The sequence below is a fragment of the Chelonia mydas genome, chromosome 26 (genome assembly GCF_015237465.2).
Source record: "Chelonia mydas isolate rCheMyd1 chromosome 26, rCheMyd1.pri.v2, whole genome shotgun sequence".
NCBI classification, from domain to species: Eukaryota; Metazoa; Chordata; order Testudines; family Cheloniidae; genus Chelonia; species Chelonia mydas.
Window position 1 is genome coordinate 9,249,136 of NC_057859.1, and position 23,705 is coordinate 9,272,840.

Consider the following 23,705-nt stretch of genomic DNA (forward strand, 5'->3'; position numbering starts at 1 on the left):
CACAACACACGGTGAACCTGTGGAACTCGTTGCCAGGGTATGTCGCAAAGGCCAAAAGTATAACTGGGTTCAAAAAAGGAATTTGGTAAATTCAGAGGGGATAGTTCCATGAATGACTATTAGCCAATATTGTCAGGGACTCAACCTCATGCTCTTGTTGTCCCTAAACCTCTCATTGCAAGAAACTCGGACTGGAGGACAGAGGCTGGATCACTCGATAATTGCAGTGTTCTGTTAATTCCTTTTGAAGCATCTCGCACTGGCCACTGTTGAAAGACAGAATACTGGGCTAGGTGGACCAGTGTGGCCATTCTGATGTTCTTATATCTCTATTGGGCATCACTCATTGTGAAATGTATGTACAGATAATAATTTAAAAGTATCGATACTAAAAATTATGTTCTTAAGGTCTTGGAGTTAAGGCAGGTCACCAGATGACAACACATCTCAAATGTTTCTATCAGGCAGGAGGTAACAGATACCTATCTATCTGGCCACGTGCATATGGTATACTGTATGCTTCACAATGTATGGCTATTTGCATTCCAAACCAGGGGCTAAATAAGAGATTTTGAGATCTACAAGAAAGGAAACTACATGATGAAACACCCAACATGGGGGTGTCCTGTTTACGAACAAAGGAACTGTTGTTATGGTATACCTGGGGGTGAAAGGAAACACATGGAATCCTTCACTTAGTTGGCAACTGACAGTGTGCTAGTCTCATGTCTGTTAAACACTAAAAGGGTTTTGAGTGAGCAATACTCTGCAAGACATGAGAGTATCTTGTTCATGAAGTGTACATTCTAGAACTGTGGTACAATTTTATTTTCTAGGTGACTGTTTCCCATACTTCTACTTGATATTTCTTGAATCTCTACGCTTTGTTAAATAAACTTATACTTGATTTCACTATAAACATATCTAAACCGCTGTGGGTCAACTGAAGCAGCGATGTGAGATGGACTTGGTAAACTGGGCTGTAGTGTTTCTTTGGAAGCAGCGAATCTATGAATGCTAAGTGTCCACTGGACCAGGGACTGGACACTCCAGGGAGATGCTTGGAGGCCTCAGGTGTGCCTATTGATAACTTGTAGAGTAAAAGTGAGGCCTGGAGAGGAGAACTTGCATTGCCCATGGCCAGTGGAGCTTGGCCTACAGCATGCACAGACAAGATTTCCTCACACTGAGGGCATGTGTTTGTGAGATCTCTGATATCCCTGGGTACCCCGGGAAGCAACACAGTGACCTACAGTGAAAAGCTCCAGAACACATTAAGAGCCTTCTGCGTTGAATATTACATTGGATTTTGGTACTATAGAAGATTATACCCACTCACTCACGTAAAAGGGAGAGATGGCTGAACAGCAGCAGCCCATCCCATCATACTTGTTCTGGTGTGTAGTCCTTGTTTCCTTGAGCCACGCTGAACTCGTTCTATTCCAGAAGGGGTTTGGCGATGAGAGAATGGCTACCGCTTATGTGACCCGGGACAGACAACACAACAGATATGGGAAGGACTGCTTGAAGGCACTGTCACCTGCCGACAGAAAGCAGAGCCAGAGGGTGATTAGCAGAGGCAACATTTTGGGAGGAGCTGATTTTCCACCATACAGCCCAAACAATTCTTCACAGAAATAGAGAGATTTTAGTTTTTGTTAGAGATGAGATGCAAGGTCTGGGTCTAGGTTTAGGTTTATATCCACATCTGATTTCCCACCACACCTGGCAGGGTTGGCTTGGGTCTAGTAGTGGTAATAATTATTATTTGCATTATGCTAATCTGAGATTATCAGGACCTGATTGTTTTAGGCACTGTGCAGACCACAGCCACAGTCCCTGACCAATATTACCTAGCTCTTTTTCTCAGTAGATTTCAAAGTACTTTACAAAGCCGGTCAGTGTCTTTATCCCCATTTGATAGCTGGGGAAACTGAGGCACTGAGAGACGTGATTTGCCCAAGATGACCTAGCAGGCCAGTGGCAGAGCCAGGTCTCCTGAGCTAGCATTCTTTCCATTAGGCTCCAATGAATTTCCAGAACAAACAGACAAGGTAAATAAAAAAGATATGAGGAGAAACACAAGCAGAGAGAGGTGAGGTAATACGTCCAAAGTTACACAGCTGTTCAGTGGCAGAACCAGGAATAGAACTCAGGTCTCCTGAGTCCCAATCCAGCAGATGCAGCTTTGGATCACTTCAGCCCAGATTTGGACTCCAAAACATTCCCTTCCAAACTCAGGCATATTCAGCTGATCTGAGGTTCTATGCTGGACTGGCATTTGATTTCAGTCTTTCTAAAAGATCTAATTCTACTACAAAACATTGCACAGCACGACGCTCAACGGAAGCCCATGAATATTCCTATCCTTGTTTCCATAATTTTCTCTCTCTGTTTCACCTCAGGCAAGGTAAATCACTTGGCTTTACAACCAACTCTGTTGAAGGCAAGCATTACGAAGAGCTGCTCAGTACTGTTTATCATTGGAATCTAACTCAATGTTTTTTGAACACACACATGAATGTTTGTTTATTAAAAGATACAAGTGTTACCGGTGTCCTACAAGCATCATAGTGACAAGTTCCCTCTATGTACTTAAGGAACAAATACTTGGGAGGCTTACCTTTGTTGATAGGAAGCCAAGGTGTACATGGTTTGAAATTAATTATGCAGTTTTAACGTCACAGAGAAAGGAGGACTTAAAAAAAACCAATATTTTAAAGGCTTGAGAGTGGTGTCTACGTTGATGCTGCTGATGGGCATCATACCTAGATTGGAAGCTCTTTGAGGCAGGGACTCTCTTTTTGTTCTGTGTTTGTACAGCACCTAGCACCACTCGGAGTCCTAGGTGCTAGGACAATACAAATAAAAAAAATAATCGTCCTGCGCTTCATTCAATCGTCCTGCCCTGCAGTCATTTCAAGCATGCCAAATAAGCATGCAGTCCTGCTGATCTGGAATGGCAGCATTTTGCATTTGACTTGCAGTGGGATTTAGGATCCTTGAAGGCGGGGGAGGGGGGTAAATCTACAATACAAACACATGCCAAAAAAAAAAAAAAAAACCACAACAGCAAACCTCAGAGCCTGAGTGGACTCATGCTACAGCGCTACAAACAGCAGTGTAGATGTCCAAGCTCAAGCTCGGAGACCTACCCCACTGGCTGGGTTTCAGAGCCCGAGAGGGAATGTCTACACTGCTATTTTTAGTGCCAGAGTGCAAGCCCCGTGAGCCCAAGTTCATAGTCCCAGGCTCTGAGACTCCAAACTGTGCTTGGGTTGTTTTTTTTTAATATATATTTTTACATTGTAAACATACAAGAAGTCTCTTAAGTACTTTTGAAAATTTTACCCTGAGCTGTCTGCTACTGCAGCCAGGTAAAGATTACCTTCTATAGCTCAGCAACAAAGAACGGACATGTAACATGTAATTTACAGCAGTTTTTGCAAATAAAAAAAAAATACTGCAACGCATTGGGGCAGATTTGCAATGGCTCAGAGGCCTAATGCAGGAATAAGGGCACATGCCTGTGAACCATGTAAGGTGAGCCCCTGTACAAATCTGTGGACTCAGCAAACAAGAGTCAACCTCAGCAGCAACCATGAATATAGAAGATTATCATATTGTACACTTCTTTGAAGCAGCCTCAGTAATGTTTCCTTCTGTTCCCTGCCGAGTTGCCCTGACCCCTCCATGGAAATAGGTTCTCGTACATGGCTTTTCCTGAAATGCATGAAAGTTGGCTGCAATGGTGTCAATTACCTTTGCTCACAGATTGATTCTATCTGATCCTTTTTTGATGAGCTTGTAATGTATTAATGAAACCATTTCGGCTCCATTAAAAAGAGCAAGTTACTCATAAAATAAAAGCACACTTATTCACCAGCAAAAAAACCCAAACAAAAACAAACCCCACACCACTCTGATACACGGTAATATCTAAAAATTAGCATAACTCTCCTATTATTCCAGAGACTACCTGATTAAATTAGCCTCTGTAGTTTTAAACAGCATGTGATATGAATCCTAAAGGAAAAAAGAGAGCTGAAAATTCCAATGGAAAGAATAAAATGTTAGAGGGGGTGAGGGTGGGGAAATGTAACATTGACCTTAACAACAAAATACCCTGTAATCTCATAATGCACGAACACCTGTCAATCCACACAGCAGGAGGGGCCAAGTTATCAATCTGCGCTCTGACCCTTTGAGACTGCATTATAAGGAAGTCTGTTTTCTTCACGAAACACCCCAGCATCCCGACAATTTGTAGGTTGGCTAAAATATTCCAGTTTGTTTTCTCCCAATGTGTTGCCTTGTTATTTGTACCAGCTGATTTAGAAGGTCAGCCACTCTAGTCCAGCATCTAATGGGCAGATGAAACACAGGGGAGGCGTAATTGACTTTTTAAATTGCAATACTTGTGAGGAAGTGAAGGCAACATAGTGGGGAATAAATCTTTTTTTTTTTAGGGTGGGTAGAACTATTCATTTCAATACGACCTTTCCCCAGCTAATGTTAAAAAATGGAGGGGACAAAACAATAAAGATATACAGGGACCCCAGGAATGATGCATTAAGGATTTATAATGAATGTTTTTCAACCTTTTCAGATTGGTGACCCCTTATCGAAAAGAAAATATGTTCACGGCCTCCTTGATTATAAAAGTAAATAATATAATGTAACCATGATACACCTACAAAGCATGTGTGTATGCGCAGATGTGTGTTTCAAGGGGCTGACAGAGAATACTTGACCACAAAGGGTAAAGCTGCACAAGCAATGGAGGGAACGAGATTTTTCTTTGCTTTAGAGTGTAATAACATTTTCACAACCCCTCTCGTTGCCTTTCATGACCTCTGGCAGGCATCATGACCCAGCCACTGAGAGGCACTGATTTCTATGTTTCATTGGCCCAATACTCCAATTTGGAATTTTGGTTCACTGAACATAAAAGAGCCAACGTTTTGTTGATGTAATCATCGCAGACACTTCATTGGCCCGATCTGTCAATGGCAATTAAACACTTGTGGTTGTCTCTCTTTTGGAGTTGCGGTGACTCAGGGATTTTTTAAAAAAACTTTCCATTTGTTCAGCCACACAAAGTCTGTGATGGTGCCTGGTCACCTGAATTGTATTTTGTGGTATATTCAAGGGAATTAAAAAAAAAACGAAAAAAAACAAAACAAAAACCCAGCAGCAAATCATCTATAATTGGTGGCTTTATAGACCACAATCAATTGTCTTATCTGTGTACAGTGAAATCATGCCCCTCCCGCGTGCCCCCCCCCGCCCCAGTTCAACATGTTCTCTATGGGAGGTTATTTTGATGGGAGACTGTAATTAGAACTGCAGTGGACCCTTTCAGATGTGAAAGGTTGAAAACATCCTCCTCCTAGCCTGATGGATAGTGCACTGAACTGAAACTTTGGAGACCTTAGTTCTATTCCTGGGATTCTTCACTTTGAAGCTTTTTGGCTCTAAGCCAGGTCCAAGCTCGCTTCCTTGGACGTTTTAACCTCAAAAACTTTAAAGTGAGGACTGCTAACCTCGGCTCCAGCTCTGACCTCCAACGCACAGATTGCGTCCCCCCACTGGCTGCAATGGGAAGTGCAGGAGTTGATTCAAGGGGGTGTGCGCCTCTGACATTTACAAAAATAACACTACAAAGAGATTCTCTAGGGGAGGTCTAAGAAGGCTCAGGAAGAGCCAAAGGGATACGACAGAACAGCATAGGACTCGCTAAGTGGGTAGAAGGGACTATTTCATTACCTCAGGAGCCTCGAAAAAACTCTTAGAACCATCACCACTTAGGTGAAGGAGAGTACCTGTGTGGTTGGTATGTCATTCAAGAGCTATGATGTGGAGGCACCTGGAGACATGAATCAGGGTCACTGTACAAACACAGAGATCGACATGGCCTCTTGCCCCAAAAACGTAAGTTAGGGGATTCGAATGGAAGAGTAGATCTTTGGACATGACTAATAACGCTTAGTTACAAATGTAAGGCCCAAGTCTCATTCTCATGTGCCAGGAGACGGCATGACCCCGGAGACCTGGATTCTATTTCCAACTCCACCACAGACCTACTCTGTGACCTTCAGCATTCTCACTTCAACTCCCGGAGTCTCTCCTTCCCCTCTTCCGCTTTGTCTGTCTTGTCGATTTAAACTAAAAGCCCCTCAAGGGAGGGACTGGTTCATTTTGTGCTGGCATCCATCCACATGCAGAATAGTTTCAGTGGAGATAGCATCCTGTGGATTTACTCTTTTGTAGCTCAGAGCAAAATCGGAGCCTCCCTATCTAACAGCAATACATCACTTGATTGCTGAAGTGGCTGTGGGGGGTTCTCACAATAGACGCTGCATGACTAGTAAGTAAATGTTGTTTCTTTGGGCTAGTGAAATATGAATACTGTTGCTGGACTGACTACTTCATTGATTTAGCCTTCCCTTTGCTGTCAGACAGGCAACAGAACATTAAACTATAATTCAGCCATTTGAGCCTATTTTCTGTGTGGCATTATTGATTGCATATGTAATTGGGTAGATTTAAGGTGGATGAGGAGTGAATTCGGAAAGATTATTTTCCTCCCGCACTAGCATGCACTAGTCTTTTAGACCTCTGTAGATAGACAGACACAAACCCCTTTTCTGCAGCAATCACGTAAGGGAGCTATAAAATTAATTTGCATGACGGAGATTGTATTCTACCAGAGGTGAAAGAACAATGCTCCATACATTTGGGGATGTTTTACAGTAATGTGTTAAACCAGGAGGTGGGCTAAAATGGAGCAGCGGCATAGCCTGATGGATAGTGCACTGAACTGAGATTTTGAAGACCTTAGTTCTATTCCCAGCTCTGCCACAGGCCTGCTGGGAGACCGTGAAAGTTTCTTTCTGCGCCTCAGTTTCCCCACCTGTAAAATGTTGAAAAGATACTAACCTTTTTTGTAAAGCACTTGGGAATCCATTGATAAAAAGTTCAATACAAGAGTTAGCTATTATCACCACCCAGGACCGGTATTGCACTATATAGCATTCTTCCTCAGGATAAGGAATACACAGTGCTAATACTCCTAGGCATATCATACCTGTTTCCGGGAGATCTCTGAGGGACCAGTCTCTTTCTTATACTGTGGCAATGTATGTATAGCTTGTCTTGCCAATAATTCTTATTAAGATTTGTGTGCACGAGAGAAAGAGGAATTGAATCTTACAGCAGAAAGCAATTGTCAACCAGAAGGCTAAAGTAGCCCAATCCAAGCACCACAGAGGAAGGGAAAATATCCTTATTTGTCAATGCATTTTGTGTTTCTTAGAAACAAGTATACAGAAAAAACTGCGTTTTCATGAGAATTAACTCCATAGCAAAAAAAAAAGGAATAAGGTAAAAAGGATACAGAACATAGTAAATCAGTAAAAAATTCACCATATGACAAATCATCTGGTGTCCATTGTAACGTGTGAAGAAAATTACACTGTATACAGTCTGCCATTGTGTAACTGAAGAAGACGACGACGACGACAGAAAAAGGAGTGAGGATGCCCAGTCTGACCTTAAATCTGATTCAAAACTCCTATCAGTGTAGATCTGGAGTACCAGCACTGACTTTAGCCCACTACACTGCGGCTATTAACCTTCTATACTGCAGACTATGTCATTAGATACCAGGAAGTATGGATACTTAAGTCATTTAGTCTGAGAATTACATCGGGAATCTTGTGAGAACAGGTTGTGAGTGTGAGGGCTGCAGAATTACCTGAGGTTAGATAAATAACTCTGAAATATTTGCATGACTGGCTTCTGTACTTGCATTTCAGCTTCTAGTCAACACAGTGAAAGGCAGATGGAAGCTGAAGGACTGACTCTCAGGTACTTGACATCTGCAGTTCCATTAAGTTCAAAGATAAAGGGTGGTCAGCACCACTAACAGTTACACAAACTTACTGATTTTTTCTTAAACTAAAAAGCCAATTATGGTTTGAATTATAAGAGAAGGTTATGGCCAACATATCCCACATACGTGCTGATTAGAGACTGCCCACTTTGTCCCTCTTAGGAAGTTTAACCTTGGCCTGTGTGGTTTGAGGTTACTGATAGGATATAGGAAGAAGTTTGCAATCACATTCTTTGCTACAACCAGGCTAGAGGAGCAGCAATATGTAGGTAAGCAACTTCATCGAGAGAGAGTATAAATGGCAGCAACCACCTAGAGAAAGCTTTAAGGCTCAGGCTCAAAAAATCTACTGTATGCTTTTTTATCCAATTAACTTTTAAACTAAAATAAAGACAAACTTACTTTTTTTTGGTAATGCTGGTTTACAAATTCTTGAGATAATTGTTTGCGGGCTGGGAGAGGGAAAACAAAAGGATGCCATGTTATGTTGGGACTGGTAGTGAGCCAAAGAAACTTGTCTGATCTCAAATAAAGATCAAATTCAAACAATTAATACTCCAGTCACTCATTAGTTGTGATGGTTTAGGTACAGTCAACAGTGTTTTTCAAGATTTCCTGATACACATCTGTTCTTAAACCTCGGCTGTCAATCTCTGCTGTTAAAAGCTTTCAGATTCCATCTACATGAGAGGTGCATACAATATGTTTACATTCACCTGATTGAATAACTAAGCATAGTTTATAGTCTCTAAGAGCTTGTCTACCCCCTGGCTTAATTTAAAATCAGTTTAGATAAAGTGGTACAATGTGTGTGTAGACTCTCTAAGCTAGTTTTAAACTAATAGATTATAGGTAAGCTTCTTATTGTAAATTTACCAATGAAAGCTAAAGTGATACAAACCAAGTTTAAACTGAAATGAGTGTCCATGCACAAAGCTGCACTGGTTTAATTGAAGTGCTTCAACCATTTGCCATTTTCACATAAAGGTCTGGATACTCCAGTTTGTACTGCTTTTCCCCACATCCCTTTGTTGAGATACACCTATTTAAATAAAATAAGCACTGATGCACATAAACCACATTGCCTTTGGCTTGCCACTTCACCCAATCTCTTCTCAAGATTCAGAAAGCATTAGGGAAACTAACTCATGAATATATTTTCCCATTCAGAAATCTATCAGATTTAGAGGGAACTAGACTTTGAACAGTGACCACTACCCCAGCCTTGCAATATTCCAGTGCAAAGATGCTGAGCACCAGCCCTATAGAACAGTATCACATTCAGGTTACAGGGAACACAACAATAAAAACCTTCATCATACCATACAAAGGTCACCATCTCTTCGAGCGGCTTCAGCCAGAGTCAGCTCCTTCTTGCTACTCATGCCACACCCATCATCATCTTACTATGACCACAGCAAACGCATGCTTCTTGAAGTCACACACTCTCCCCACCAGGCGACCTTCATTGTAACTTAATCCCCAACGCCTAGAACATTGCCAGACTGTTTGAAATGTTGTCTGTTCATAACGTCTACCAAAATGCTGCAAGGGATGTCAAATTTCTGTTCCACTATTTGATGGCAATGAAACAACAAAAGGAAAGATCCTCAGATGGCATCAATCAGCGTAGCTTTGTTGAACTCAATTGTGGAGCTGATCAGAGACCAGATTTTCCATCCCATGAAAATTGGAGATTTTCTAACAGTCACCCTGAATTGAGATGAAAAGCCAAACTTCTGATTCTTTTTCATAAATAAAACTCAAAAAAAAAAAACCCCCAAAAAACTCCCCACAAAACCCAAAAGATTAGTCTGAGGTCAATCCAAACATTTCATTTTGATTTTGACTCCAACTGTTTTTATATAAAATAAATGTTCAAGTGAAGTTGTTTTGAATAAAATCAAAATTATTCTTTCTGAAAAAGTCAAAATGGGATGCTTTGACATCAACGAATTCCCATCTTTTCAGAACGAACATTTCATTGAAATTGCAACAATTTAGCAAACTAATTTGGTTTCACCAAAAGAACAGTTTTCCATTGGAAAATGCTTCGACGACAATTTTCCAACCCGCTTTACTCAACAGCACTAAGCTGATTTGCATCAGCTGAGGATCTGGCCTACAGCATTTCCATTGTTCAAGCAGTTATTCACTGTACAAATTCACAGCAAGATTTTGAATTATTCACTTAAGTAGCCTTTTAGTTTCTAACTTCCACATGATTACTCATTTTCCTGATAACGAAACGTGCAATCTAGGTCATCTAAAAAGTGCTGAGAAACACTGGTGTGCAAACTGGGACTGGGGCAAGTTGTGTCACGTTGCTAAAAATAGTAGCAGACTGTGTCAAGTTTTAAAATAAGCTACGCAACTTTGTGGTTTAGAGCAACTAAACTTTTCAAAGCCGAAAAAGAATTCAAGATCATGGGAACCGGTGGTTTTTAATAGCTCAGCACTCTTGACCGAGGAGCCCAATTGGTTGAGAAACGTTAACTAACGGAGCCTTTCATCACCGGTATTGGGTTGTGTAGTGATTCCATGGCAAAAAATTTCATGTCATCACCAGGAATAAAACTGGAGCCTCCTCTTCCAAAGAGGCAGGCAGATGCTATGTCATATAAAGGTCAGTTGGCTGCCAGATCTCATTTGGCTGCAACAACAGTGTGATTTATTGGCTTCTGTGGGCCATTCATTAGAGCCGATATCATCACACACACTTAACTTTGGCTGGCTGATCATACGGTAGAAACCAAGGGTACATATACTCCCTCACCAGAACATTACAATAGATAAAGATTGTCATACCTAGTTTATAGACAAATGAAATGAGTCACAGAAAGATTAAGGAATTTGTCTAAAGCCACACAACTCCCCGCTGCCAGAAGGCAGCTCCAAGGTTCCAGTCTTGGCTCCAGTCCTACAACAGGACCTATACGTGCTGGCCCTTAAACCATCACAGAGACCCATCAACTTCAGTGGAAGCCTTTGCTGATGTAAAAGCTCACCTGCATTCTACTGCAGAATTGGGGCCCATTTAACCATTAGACCATATTGCCTGATAATACTATGTCAGTAACCTTTTCCATGACTGTGTAATACAGGTGAGGATTTTAGGAGACACTGAACAAGACAGCGTGTGTTTAAAGTCCGGGAGTTAGAGAAGCACAAGGTGTGTCAGTGTCCAGCGCCCTTAATTTAAAAAGTCCCTTTGCATTCACTACATGGAAAGTCCCACCTCTTCTATATCACGAAGACTATTTTACAAAGGATGTAAACAATCCACTTGATATGGTCCTTTGTGAGAAAAGCATGAAACATCAGAATTGTGAATGCTGGCACACAGCACCAGAATGGGTTTTTCTACACTGACACCAGGCAGGAAGGTTTGTCACACCCTTTGCTGCTACCGGCATAGCTCTTTGTAGCAACTTTCTCACAAGGAGTTGTGTGCGTGATGGACAGTTTTGCAGGAGATGAAAAGGAGGCTGCCTGCAGAGGAGAAGGCAATGGCTTAGAATGGCCCTAACGTATAATTAAAATGCTACTATTCCCAGGTGATGTAGTATCACGAGTCAGCATACAGATCTACAAAAAGAAAGGGAGTACTTGTGGCACCTTAGAGACTAACCAATTTATTTGAGCATAAGCTTTCGTGAGCTACAGCTCACTTCGTCGGATGCATACTGTGGAAAGTATAGAAGATCTTTTATACACACAAAGCATGAAAAAATGGGTGTTTACCACTACAAAAGGTTTTCTCTCCCCCCACCCCACTCTCCTGCTGGTAATAGCTTATCTAAAGTGATCACTCTGGTGCTCTAAAATTTATTGCACCATGCTTCTGAATATAAGGAATGAGACAGAATCCAAAACCATGAGATCCGACCTGGTGAATGCATACAATGCAGTGCAGATCAATTCCAACAATTAAACAGGTGCTGGTGCGACAGCCAAAGTTGTCCAAAGATGACTAGTGATTTTGGATGCTGAGCTTGAAACGCCTTAAACGGACCCGATTTTCAGAGGGCAGGCTCAGCGCTATCTGACAATTAGGCCTCTTTAAAGGTGTCAAGCTGGACAGCCAAAAAAATAAATAAATAAATAGCGGCATCCAATGTAACGACACATTTCTGAAAACCATGGCCTTTAATTGTTCTGAAGTGAGTGCATTCATGGGCAGGAGGCTACTCTTCTTCAAAGATCTCTCTCGTAAAGTGACCCCATTTATTTGAAAATCCAAGTACCCACGATGCATCCATCCTGCACTGTAATTTATAAATGCCTATTCTGCAAAGGCCCGAAATTTGAAAGCTTCATGAACAGACATTATGACAACATGAATCACAGTAGCAAACACCGTATATCAAAAGCCATAGAACGGAACTGCAGAGATAATGGAATGCATCTCTGCAGCCGCTATTGATTTACTGAGTGAAGCATAAGGAGGAGAGAGACACACAACACTGAAATTTGCTACATGTTAAGTGAAGAGACTATAGAAAGGAGGATGTTTAGGTAGTTAAGGTACTGGGACTCAGGTCAGATGCAAGTTAATTGGCCCCTCCAGGAACAGACGGCTACCTAGTATTTAATAAAACCTGCGATTTGGATTGGATGACTCAATAGTGTATTATTGGAGAGATTTTCAGAAGCCCAGAGGACAATAAGGTGCCCAGCCCTCACTTGACATCCATGGGAGCAAAGGCAACTACCTCCCATTTCTCCCTTTGAAAATCTCCCCCTATATAGTGCCTAGTGGCACCGAGATCAAAACCCTTTTTTGCTACATGCCATACTACACATAAGAGCCCACCTCTACACTGAAGCGCTTATAATGTAAATAGACAATGAGTGGGAGCGGAAACAGAGGCAAGTGACAGAGCCAGGCACAGAAGTCACGTATCCTGGTATCCGATCAGATATCCTATCCCTAAAGCCAAACTGCCTCTCATACTGCCCGAGGTACAGTAACCTTAGAAGAGGCTCGGATACAAATCCTAAGAAAATTGGGAGATTGGGCCACAGAGAGAACCCTCAATGAAGGGAGAGACGTTTCATGAAAATCTGTTAAAAATACAATAAAAAAATCCCATTTATATTGCTTCCCAAAATATTCTCTTCTGGATGTTTAACTTTCTCCTATAATGGCTGATAACAGTGGTGAAACACTCAGTGAATTTGTAAACCAGGTGCCTATAATGTGGCATAAAATGTTCATTATGCAAATCTGATGGCTCAAATCTTCATATGCAACTCATTGATTTATACTCAGGCTGAAGACACTCAATTCTTCGCCTTTCCTATGACAACACTCTGCCACATTTCTCGAGATAATTGTTTACATGCCAGAGAAAAACCTTTCAGAATCCAGGGGTCAAAAAACAACTCCCCTCCTTCCCCGCCCCCCACTCCTCAAAAGAAAAAAACCAAACAGCTCTGGCAGTAGGGGGACAAAAAGTTATTTCAAGAATGGATTTGAACTTCTGGCTCCTTGAGCTAAGTGGGGGATGGACTGAGGAGATAAGAAAGACATCAAAGTTCGGTCTTTGAAACAGGGTCTGAGCAACATGTTCAGCAAGCATTTTTTTTTTTTTAAATAGCACTGATGTTGTACACCAAAGTAACCCAGTTGTTCTTCCCAAATAGAGGTTAGATTCTGAATACTTGCGGGTTATAAGAAAGAGGAACAGGGCAGTGGAGAGGTATGAATAGAAAATATCTGCCAGGAGAAAAATAAAAAATAAAAAAGGTAGAAATTGAACTTCACAAGGGCATTGTAGTCTTTAAGAACATCTTAAATTCACTCTTTTGAGCTAAACTAGAGAACGGACAATGGATACAACTGGGGAGGGAATGCGAACAAAGGACTGAGAAGCAGAAGTCTTAGAGCTAGATTCCAGTCTTGCCAACTAGAGCTGGGCAAATAGCTGATTTTTCAGTTCACTGACAGCTCTGGGAAATCAGAGAAAAAACAAAACTAAAACCACCTTGGTTTGGAGCCAATCCAATTCAACCCAACAATTCAGAAAAAAAAAATTAGTGAACCAGACAATGCCATTTTGGCTTGAAGGAAACAGGTCATCCGTCCAGAAATGTTTTGTTTCTGGCCACGTTTAAAGGGCTAGATGCATAAAACGCGTCCGCAAGCTTATAATCTTTAGTTCAGTGGTTGGGGCGGACCCTCACCTGGGAGGAGGGAGACCAAGGCTCAAATCCCCTCTTTGGAGAGGGGATCCGAATCTGCCTCTCCTGCCTGTCTCCAAGCTATAGAGCCATTCTTCCTTTGTGACAGAGAATATACGACTATTCATATATCTTATGCAAAGTGCATCAGCCTCATCAGGAGAGATGGAGAGAGACGCACATGCTGTATTTCAGGCCATCCCTCTATAGCATGGGTCTTACCTATCTTACAGATGTATCATGGGGTTTAGGTAATGTTTGTAAATATCTGAAAGATCATCAGATGTAAGATCATGGCCTGAATTCCCCATTACACAAATACCCCATTGTCGTTCATAGGAATTGAGTAGTGTCCCTTTAAATTATTTGGGACCCTTCTCTCTAGTGGGCCTCCCTGTCTTCTATCTCGGAAGCCGCTTGATCCTAACAGAGCAACCGCATATATGTAGCTCGGTCTTGTATGCATAAAGTTAATAAACTGTTGCAACCCAAAACGTCCCCACTTCATTCTTGATGTTATGCAGAGAGCAAAAAAATGCAACACCCTTATATCACTCTGGCTGCGTAAAAGGATCTTAATGTGAGTGTGACAGATATCGCAATCCCATGCAATATCTTTGGGGACCACTGTAGTAAATTTATTAATCGTACTCCTTGGGGGGAGGTGTACCACAGCTCCTCCCAGAATTAGAAACAGTAGTGGGTGATTAATGCTTGTATGGGAAACAGCAAATGACTCCAGAGAGGTACAACCTCCTGGGGTGGCTGCCGTATACTGATTCAAACTGCATTTTCCAGAGACCAGATAGGCAAATAAAGGGCTTTTCGTAAATAAAGGAGAGTTTAAATTAACACAGGGCCCTCGTTCTGATCCAGCAAATGGACATGAACTTTTGTCCAAGGGGGCCCTATCCTGCCCAAGGGTTGGAAGGACTTGGGCCTACTAGAGCTCCCAAGACTGATGTTTGTTTCCTGGCATGTTTAGTGTGCAGGGAAATCTGGGTTTTTTAAATCTGTTTTTCTTGTAACGCTTTTATCTTAAGAATAAATATATTACTAAGAGAGCTGTATGGTGACTACCAGCTGTTGGCATTACACGGTCCATAGCCTCGGAGAGAAACGAACACATAGGCGCTGGCCAGTAGACTGGCTTGTCGGGGATATCACAGAGTATGGTAGGGGGCTGTGCAGAGTCAGAAAGCAGTGGAATAAGGGTCCCTACCCAGAGACGAGTGATAGCAGGGCTCCTGAGACCTGGCTGACCACTCCAGGACTGGACCATGGAGGGGGAGTAAAAGTGCAGTTAGCCTTCAAACCGTGACAGGGAGCGTGAAAGTAATGGATACCTGCTTCAAGGCCCCTTTGCACTGCCAGAGTTATGTAAAGAGGCTTTAGTGTAATGAACATCAAATCCCTTAAGTGTGAAAAATACTATGTCGGGTAAGTGGATAAACTTGCTTGTAATACCTGCCGGCGTACAATAATGGGACCGGCACCATATAATCTGTACGTCTCCAACCATAACAAAAGTGCATATCAAAGGGGCACTGCTGCTTTCCAAATCACTGTTTTTAAGCAAGAGCGGATGTGTCACTGGGACTCATTGTACTCCGAAGTGCGGTTATCAGAAATGGCTGTAGCATATTTACTGTATTTTGTTGTTCATCCTGACCCTTTGTATTTTCAGTGGGCAGGGCACCCAGAGATGACACTGATGTGTTAGTGACGACAAACAGAGCCGTTTCTTCATCCAAAAAATGCACACCTGTCATAATTAGTCACTCCTGATGATGTTTCGATAAGGAGGTGCCATTGCAAAGAACCGATGCAAAGAGCTGCTAGAGGGAGCCATTTGCAGTGCACAAGTTTTACTGGGAGTACAAAACCCAGCAACTGCCATCGGTGAAAAAGACAAGCATTTTGCAGAAATGTATCTGTGGTGAGGAAAAATTTTGCAGGGAAAGTTTCTCAGGTGCAGGATGAGAATTTCAGGTGTAATGGGGGAGGGGAGGGAGCTGGTGTTCGGGCATTCACCTGGGATGTGGGAAACCCAGGTTTAAGCTGGCTGAGTCAGAGGGTCTCTCTCTTTTTCTCAAGTTTTCATGGAAAAAAACAAAAACAAAAACAAAAAACACCACAAAGAGAAAAAAGTCTTTTTTTCTGTATTAGAATGAAAAATTCCAGAACCCTTAAAATTCTCCACAAGGAAGCAATGCTATTTTCTCAGCAGCCCCACCAAGAACTATATATTAAATGTCATCTTCTGGAATTTAGCCTATTTACACACAGAAAGATCTCAAACACTTGTGTAACAGCCATCTCCTTAGCAATAAGAAAGGAAAGACAACAGGTGCCTACCAGCAAGAAGAGAAAGACACAGCTGCCAGTTGCAAAACGGATTTGATGATAGCTGCTTGGTTCTGTCAGGTTAAAGGGGCCCCCAGCTGCTGGGAAACAGTCCCTTTAACAGGACAAACTCCAAAGTGGAGGAAGTCAAGGACCAGTAAGTCCTCACCCTTGGAAACAGTGCCCACCATAGGCAGCCTAATGCAACTGGAAAACTTCACTCTGTCAGAAAAGCATATTAGCCATTCTAGTCAAACAAAATGACACAACCCGTTTTGTTTCATTCTTTGCTTTTAGTGAAACAATGTCTTTGCCTATTTGCAAAGAATCCCATTATCATGAAACAAAACATCAGGAGTAATACAAAGGGATAGAGGGCCCCGTAGCAAGAGATTACAAAGATGCCTCTTAAATCCTAATGTTTTATTGATCTGTTTGAGGTTCTCCAAGTCTGTTTGTTTGGTATGATAAGTCCTTTCAAATCTGTCCTCTTTTTTTGTTCTCCACAGCTACCTTATGGCCCCTTTGCACTGCCAGACTGGTGTAAAGGGCCTTCAGTGTAAATGAAAATCAAATCCCTGAAGTGTGCAAATTCCCAGGTGTTCTGAACTCTCTATTTACTGTTCCTTGCACCTCTGTTAATATCAAAGCTCCTGAGCTATCTCTTCTAGTTCAAGAGCATAATAAATCATTGCAAGCTAACAGTTGGTTTGCATGTGTGCATATCAGAATTAGAGATGTCGTCTAGGAGTGAGCCAGGACTCCTGGGGGTCTTACCCTCTGCTCTTCCACTAACTGGCTCTTTGCCCACTTAGATCTTCATCTCTACAAAGGCTTAGGCATGTGCTTAACTTTAGGAAATCTGAGTAGGGCCATCAATAAAGAGTGGGTAAAGTGAAACACATATTTAAATCTTGGCAGGGTCAAGGCCTTAACTTCTCCGGCTATGTCTACGCTACAATTTACTTCAGTATGACTTACGTAGCTCAGGGGTGTGAATAACCAGTGACGTAAGTGCCGGTCTCCCTCCGACCTAGCAACCACCTCTTGTGTGAGGTGGAGTTATTAAGCTGGCGGGAGAGCTCTCTCCTGTCAGCTTAGAGCGTTTTTCCCCATTGCAGCAATTACTGCAGTGTAGATATGCGGTCTGTGACTCACCTGTTTATCTGTTGGAGAAGCTGTGTGTGCAATACCATTTTTTCTACCTGACAGTTGATTATTTTTAATTGTTTGCTGATCATTTCAAATTTAAAAACAATTGTGTTCAGCCCCAGGAATGCAATTCCACGTTGCAACCAGAGATTTGATAAGAAGTCAAAGGTACAATCCTTATGGTACTGTCATAAAAATCAGACATTCTATTCACCATTAGTTTCCTCAGTCTTCAGGGGAATTTGCACCCTACAGCATGTGGCAGGAGAACAAGTCCTACCTAATCTTATTAATACATTGAGTATCAACAGGCCATAGGCATGGATTGGAGAATTAAGGCAGAGAGTGGCACAGAGAATTCCAGGGTACGTTTCCTGGAGAGATACTGAAGAACAGGTTTCAGAGTGGTAGCCATGTTAGTCTGTATCAGCTTAAACAATGAGGAGTTCTTGGTGCCACAAGGACTCCTTGTTGTTTTTGAAGAAGAACAGGCTTTACTGGCTAATATGATTAGAATCTAAGGTCATCACAGCTGATGATAATGTTTTCCCCAAGATCTAACTGATATGCATTGAGATAAACATAACTAGCAAGAACATCTGGAACAGCACCATTCATGGTTCCCACTAGTGTTACAAGCAGAACTAGAAATGAGCCCAAACCCCAACTCTTTCTACTTCGGTTCTTATGTGGCCCCCATAACTAGTATCTGAGCACAACACAGAGTCAGGAACTGAACCCAGGTCATCTGAGTTCCAGTCCGGTGATTCAACCGCGTGTCATTCTCCTGAAGTGTACGCAGAGGAAGTTCAGACCCAATTTGCGTCCAAATTTACAAATTGGCTCCTCCCTTTACCACCAAAATCCTGTTACTTAAAAGCAAGCTTAGAATCTGCCTCCAAACATTGCTATTCCAGTCCAGATTGAAGCACAAACAAACAGAAACCATTGGCACCGGGTAAGTGGTAGTCTACAATGGAAAATGCAGTGCCATAAATAAAACACAAATGTGCCTAGATAGACCCTTTCAACACATGGCATTTCTCCCTCTCCCCTCTTCCTTTTCTTTCAAGGGAAGAAGACAGTCCTCGGTGTCCTGATGCTGTAGTGGAAATAGAATTTGTGACAAATCTGCTTAACAGCAATATATATATTATTGTTCTTCCCTTTGTGCTAAGCATAGGTGCCGGCTCTGTGAAATCACTTAGTAGGTTGTGAATGAAGCATGAAATGAAAAATCCTCGCCCATTGCACAGAGAGAATACAGACAGAGCCCTATAATTTATAATGCTGTGATATGTGCTGTGTGTTAGTCTAACAAAGAAACAGTTAGTACCTTGAAACCTTCAACCTCTACTTTCTCTTTGTATCATTTCCTTCACTGTAGCTGCCCCTTCTTCCGTAGCTAGGCTGAAGCATCAAAAGAGAAAGAAGATCCATTTTCCTTCGCCTGAAAGAAAACAGCGGGTCTGATTCAAATTTTACACTGGTGTAAATCCATTGATTATTCATGTTTCACTCCAGTGTAAGAGAGGTGAATAAATCCAATTTAAAAAAAAAAAAAAGATTTTCATATATATTATTTTTGTACACACCCACATGCATGAACATCCACAAACCCAAAGCCTTCGTTTAATCTTTAAGAAAACACATTAAGATCTCCTTGGTAGAGTTTGTTGCTGGTGTTCCTTTTTTCCACTTGACCTGCTGAGACTTGGTATTCTTTTATCTCGGTCATGCTGGAAATAAAAAATAATCCCATCTTCAACTACTCTCCAAACACAAGGACTTCCAAGTTTTTTCTGACACAAATTCTCCTTATAACATGTTTTTTTTATATGACGTGTGTTTTAACAAAGGGAAGAAAACATGAAGCCTGTTTTCTGCTACTGAAGAGCGTTTGCCAAGGAGCCAAATAAAAACAAGTGATAGGCTCAGACGGCACAATATAGAGTTTCTATCCCAACCTTAACGAGCGTTCATAATGAAAAAAGGCTTCTCTTAGCCAAAGTGCAGACAATGAAAACAAGAGCTCCTCTGTCTTGCTCCTCCTGCCCTCTCCCTGCTGCTGGTTTATATTCAGCACCTTCACAGGAACCAGTTTCTGGTTGCCAATGGCGGGAGGGATAGCTCAGTGGTTTGAGCACTGGCCTGCTAAACCCAGGGTTGTGAGTTCAACCCTTGAGGGGGGCATTTAGGGATCTGGGGCAAAAATTGGAGATTGGTCCTGCTTTGAGCAGGGGGTTGGACTAGATGACCTCTTGAGGTCCCTTCCAACCCTGATATTCTATGATTAAACTATTTGATTGCTGAGCTGCAGAGTCACAGGTGGTGATTCTCCTCTGACGTCTCTCCCAGCAGCAAAGAGGTGGTTTCCAGTGGCCTAAAACTGGGTTTTAACCGAAAGCTCACAGCCTCCTTGCACCAGGTGCAAAGTGGGACTCAGCTAGCCTCTTACAAGGTTGAAAAGATGAGAGATTTTCCTACACTAATACGGGGTTGGACTAATTCGCTTATATTCATGGAAAAAAAGAAAAAAAGAGCTCATCAGATTTAGTAAGCACAGCCAGGATGCTCAACGTAAAGGGGGAAGTTACTGAAGGCACAAAGGGCAATTTTGGTACCTGATTCCCATTGCAAGTTAAAGGGCATCTGGTGCCTGACTCCCCACTTTGAGTCTTTGAAAGCCTCGCCCAAAGGCGAGAAATTTTCCAAAAGTCCCGTTGACTTTCACCGAGACTTCTGCTGGGATTTGAAAAGGACGCTAAGTAAGCCACGCTTGGTCTACATTTCACAGTTTTACTGGCATCGTTGTGTTGGCTAGGAGCGTGGGAAAAAAATTTAAAAACTCACACCCACTTGCCGACATCGTTATGCCAGCAACACACTCAGCGTAGACAACTATCCTGCGCAAAGCGCTTTTGACAGCACAGCTAATGTTGTATAGGGAGGTGTATAGTTATCTCAACAGAACTCCTTTTGCTGGCATCCACTGCATCTCTACCAGGGGGCTTTGCCGGCATAGCTATAGCAGCAAAGGCTCTGTAGCATCGACAAGCCCTAATTTTCTTAGGCTCCTTTGAAAGCCCCAACCATAGGCTCTGAAATGCCTCAAGATTTGCATAAAATCATAAAAACGTAGAGCAGGAAGGGACCTCAAGAAGTCGTCAAGTCCAGCTCCCAGCACCGTGGCAGGATCAAGTAAACGTAGATCATCCCGGACAGCTGTCTGTCCAATCTGTTCTCAAAAACCTCCAATGATGGGGATTCGACAACCTCCCTTGGAAGCCTATTTCTCTCAGGGACACGACCGGAACATGGGCAGTCATGCCTAATGGTCAGAGCTCTCAGGGTAGGCAGACCTGGAGCTTAGAGGAGAGCCGAGCTAGAGTCTCGGATCAAGGCCAAGGGACACCCGGGAGCGTAGTTGGGAACAGAGCTGAGGGTCAGAGCCAGTGATCAGAAGCCGAATCCCAGAGCCAATGGGTGAGCCAGAGACTTGGTCAGGAAGTAGAGCCAGGGGTTTCGAGGATGGTCACTTCTGACCAGAAAGAGAAACTTGGATTGAAAACTTGACTTTTCAACAAAATTGTGTTTCATGAAAACATTTCGACAGTTTTTTGTTCCCATACAGCAATGCCCCTCTGCCATGTACGCTGGCCAAACTAGACAGTCTCTACATAAAAGAATAAATGGACACAAATCAGACGTCAAGAATTATAACATTCAAAAACCAGTCGGAGAACACTTCAATCTCTGTGGTCACTCGATTACAGACCTAAAGGTGGCAATTCTTCAACAAAAAAACTTCAAAAACAGACTGCAACGAGAGACTGCTGAATTGGAATTAATTTGCAAACTGGATACAATTAACTTAGGCTTGAATAAAGACTGGGAGTGGATGGGTCATTACACAAAGTAAAACTATTTCCCCACGTTTATTCCCCCTCCCTCCCCCACTGTTCCTCAGACATTCTTGTCAACTGCTGGAAATGGCCCACCTTGATTATCACTACAAAACGCTTTCTCCCCCCTCCCCCCCCCATCCTGCTGGTAATAGCTCATCTTAAGTTATCACTCTCCTTACAGCATGTATGGTAACACCCATTGTTTCATGTTCTCTGTGTATATAAATCTCCCCACTGTATTTTCCACTGAATGCATCGATGAAGTGAGCTGTAGCTCACGAAAGCTTATGCTCAAATAAATGTGTTAGTCTCCAAGGTGCCGCAAGTCCTCCTGTTCTTTTTGCGGATACAGACTAACACGGCTGCTACTCTGAAACCGGACGAATTTTAAGACGCCAGAAGTTGTTGCAAAATGGAATTGTCCTCAGGCCAGCTCTGCTTCCAGCTTGCAGAGATCCAAAGAATGAGGAAATACACTAGATCGAAGGGGAAAAGTAGTAAAAAAATGTGCAAAGAATTCACAGCTTTCATTTTTCACATTTCCTGTTTGCAGTTTTCCTTCTTTCACTGACCCCACCCTCACCCGTTTCCCAGGGGAGCAAAAATGTTAAAAAAGGGCAAGTGGGGGGAAAACAAAATCCTTTTGAAGAAAGAAAAAAAATCCCTCTTCAAAACCTCTGGAGTAGAAAGTAATTTTGAATTTTTCACTCTCAGTAGCAGTGGTAGAAAAATGGTCAACCTCTGACTTGGGGACATAATTAGGGAAAGAGCAGCTAAGTAGGATACACCATTATGGTCCATGTATATCCACTTTAAATGATGTGGCCCATCTCCCACATCAGCATCCTAAGGAACAGCCTTTCCTAGAATATCGTTAGATCCGCGGTAGGACAGCCGTAACGGGATGTGCATTTAGAGGAGAAATACAAGCACAATCTGCCAGACTGCATTAAAATCCAGCTTGTAAAACAGAGTAACATTAATTCTCTGTAATGAAATAATGATGCCTGGAGTCCTGTTTTGCATGAAGAGGCAAGTGTGTCTTGCTATTGTATGTTGCCCCAGAGTGAGGCGACTGACAGAACAATAATTCCATTAGGTGACCCAGCTCGTCGACTCAGGGTACCAAACAATTATTTTAAAATAAAAACAAACAAGGAAGAAATAAAGTCCTGGAAAACAATGCTTTCTTTCTCCCAACTTTTGTCTAGTCAATTTACATTCAATCTCTGTGGAGCAAAGACTGTTCTTACTTTGTGCTTTTAACAGCATCTAATATAATTATAACACATTATTTATTAGTCCTAATGCAGTAGTACTTCTATTCTCCAGCCGAGATTACGGCCCTATCGTGCTAGTCAATGCACACGTGCATTCGTAATGAGAGAGAGTCCCTGCTCCAAAGAGCACACAGTCTAAATAGCAAAGAGAAGCAATGGCTGGGAGAAGAAACAGAGGTGTCGTGAGACTAACCCAACGTCAGTGGGAGAATCAGGAATAGTAACCACAACTCCTGAGCTCCAGTGCAGTGCTCAGCCCACAAAATGACACTTCCCTTTCTCCCACCTTTTTGTCTCTTCAGTTGTGTGTTCTTCCTTGCAGGAATAGTCTCCTACTTAGGGTAGGTCTATTCTGCAGTTGAAGGTGAGACTGCAGCATCTGTAGACATACCCTAGCTTTGATCTGGGTAATTACTCAGGAGAGTAGCCAATGATGAAGCCCGTGCTGGTGCAGCTTCACTGTTTCAGTACCCACTCCAGCTAGACCAAAGCTAGCTTGGGTACGTCTACATGCGCTGCTGCAATCACACACCCCAATTGCAGTGTAGACACATCTCAAGTGCCTGTACAGTGCCTAGCACAAAGGGCCCCAGATGTTTGCTGGAGCCCCTAAGAGCTACTATAATTCAAATAATATTACTTAAAAAACAAACAGGTAGTCCCTCTGAAAACATAGGAGGGACATGGGAGTACAGGATTGTATGCTCTTTTATGCCAGGGGTGATGATGATGGGTGAACACTCGTTACCAAGAATGATCATCTTCCATGGGAGTTATATAAGGCCAGTCCTTGAACCATGAGTTCTATTACAATGAGGGCAGATGTTTTCAGGCTCGGCAGGAGGCTGTTTACCATGACTGGAGACCAGCCGCTCCTTCCTCCTGCGCCTCTTGTCCTCTTCGGCTTGTCGGTGAGCAAGTTCAAAATGCAGGGGA

General features: G+C 42.4%; 1 protein-coding gene across 7 annotated transcripts in view; it reads right to left on the reverse strand.

Moving 5' to 3' along the window:
* The window catches only part of LRRTM4 (leucine rich repeat transmembrane neuronal 4), a 964,988-nt gene that overhangs the window by 670,158 nt on the left and 271,125 nt on the right, over positions 1-23,705 (reverse strand). Inside the window, exon 2 of one of the 7 annotated variants that reach the window (XM_043536296.1) lies at positions 18,918-19,031. The exons of the other annotated variants lie outside the window; for them this stretch is intronic. The gene's annotated coding sequence lies outside the window, so the exon portion shown is untranslated. The remainder of the gene's footprint in view (positions 1-18,917; positions 19,032-23,705) is intronic. 7 annotated transcript variants of the gene reach the window in all.